Raw genomic sequence first — 1,922 nt, 5'->3', positions numbered from 1 at the left:
ATTACCGTCACAATTCAACAATTACAATATGACGATAATATTTGAGGTCCAAGGTTGGGCAACTTATATTTTTAACTCGTTAATAGTTGATAAAGAAAAATGTTAATTAAGATTAAAGTGACTTAGCTGAATTAAAAATCGGTTTCATTTACTTTTTAACTTAATAATAAATATGTCCGATGAAAATATATATTCAAAACCAAAATACATAGGTGGAAAACATAATACATTTAAGACAGTGGCGGATTAACCTACTCGGCGCCCTGAGTCAGTGTTGACTTCCCCTTTTTTTAATGCTATCCACAGATCTTAATTTTAATGGGCTAACATCGAAGAATGATGGGTAATCGGGTATAGCCGTCCCGGGAGTGAGAAATGGTTCAAAGGTATTATGGTTGAATAATTATTAATCCACACTTGAATTCAAATATTGTATTACATATAATCTTACAAGTTACAATTTAAAAATAAATAGTACGAATGATTTGATGCAGTTCTTTTCGAGCTTTTAATTGGGAAAAATCATTTATCAACTGGTCAAAGTCTAGTTCGATTGTGATGCGGTTCTCAATACACAGTATGGACAAAGCGTTGAGTTTTTCTTCCAGTAAATTGGCTCGTAAACACATTTTTATTATTTTTAGAGCGGAAAATGACCTTTCAGCGGTGCAGTTGCCAGTTGGATACTGCCATGGAAAGAAAATTTCTAAGAGCTATAAAAACATTCGGAAATGTTTCATACAGTTTTTCATCAAAAAACTGTTTAGAGTTGGAAATTTCATACTCTTTGTAGTGCAGTACCTCAGTTTACAGCATCTGTAAATGTTTCGCTTTTTTCCAAAAATTATGACAGCTTACACACCGACAGTGGCACAGCCCACAGTACAAAGACAATTTTCTAATAATGTTGTAATGATAAACAATATTTCGATGGCTTAGAGGCCAAAAGTTGTATGTCATAAACACTAAATTTTATTTTAAAAATCAGTTCTTTAATGTCATTTTATTCTAAATAAAGATATCAAAGTTTATTTAAATGTACGAACTATAAATATAAGTCATACATAGCATAAATAATCATAGTTACAATTTGTATTCAATATAATATTATAATTTATTTATAAATGTTAAAAAAAAAAATATTTTATTTTACCAATTCTTCAGTATAGGTGTAATAATAACAAATACAAATTAAAAATTAAAGAAAAAGTTTAATTCACTCATCAAATATAAAACAAAAACCCAATGGCCTTAAAAAACGATTTTGAGAAAAATTGGAAATACAACTTTTGGCCTCTTAGCCATCGAATTTCAATACAATATGGGTTGATTATACAATAATTTTATAATATAAACTTACGAATACGCTGCAGAGAAACGGCCAATGTGTCCACCGTCCAGACGTCCACAGCAAAATAAATTGAAAAATAATAATATGTGTTGTAAAATCAATTTATGGTCATAAACACATAACAATAAACCCAAATAATGTCGTTACGATTTACGACCGTTGCCGTGTCAATTGGTATAGTCTATACTATACAGTATACAGGGTGTCCCGTGAGGATATACCCATTAGCCGTAGAGGGGGACTCGCCACCCGTACAAAAACCGGTTTTTTGCTGTTTTACCTATTAACTAAAAAAATGATTAAAAATCAGGAGATTAATAAAATCAAAATTTTGAAACGAAAAAATTTTTATTTTCAGAAAAATGAACTCTACAAAATGTATGAGGTGTACTCCATCTTCAAATTTTTTTTAAATAATTAATAAAAAAAATATATTTTTTTAAACTTTTTTACCGAAACATAAAAGGAAATTATAAAACATGAATTATTCCAGAATAATTATGACATCTACATTATTTCAGGAGATATCGCAAATGAGTAAATCCTCACGGGACACCCTGTAGATGTATAT

The 1,922-nt window shown here is 29.6% G+C and overlaps 1 long non-coding RNA gene across 1 annotated transcript; it reads right to left on the bottom strand.

The window, feature by feature from the left end:
* Positions 1 to 417: 417 nt before the first annotated feature.
* LOC111032166 lies at positions 418 to 1,652 on the bottom strand. Its single transcript, XR_002604287.1, has 2 exons — positions 1,361 to 1,652; positions 418 to 898 (listed from the first exon to the last, which is right to left on the bottom strand). It is a non-coding gene; the product is annotated as an uncharacterized LOC111032166 (long non-coding RNA).
* Between the last annotated feature and the right edge of the window lie 270 nt (positions 1,653 to 1,922).

The sequence above is a fragment of the Myzus persicae genome, unplaced genomic scaffold (genome assembly GCF_001856785.1).
Source record: "Myzus persicae strain clone G006 unplaced genomic scaffold, MPER_G0061.0, whole genome shotgun sequence".
NCBI classification, from domain to species: Eukaryota; Metazoa; Arthropoda; class Insecta; order Hemiptera; family Aphididae; genus Myzus; species Myzus persicae.
The sequence above is the reverse complement of the archived record's forward strand: the minus strand, read 5'-3'. Positions and strand labels throughout refer to the sequence as shown.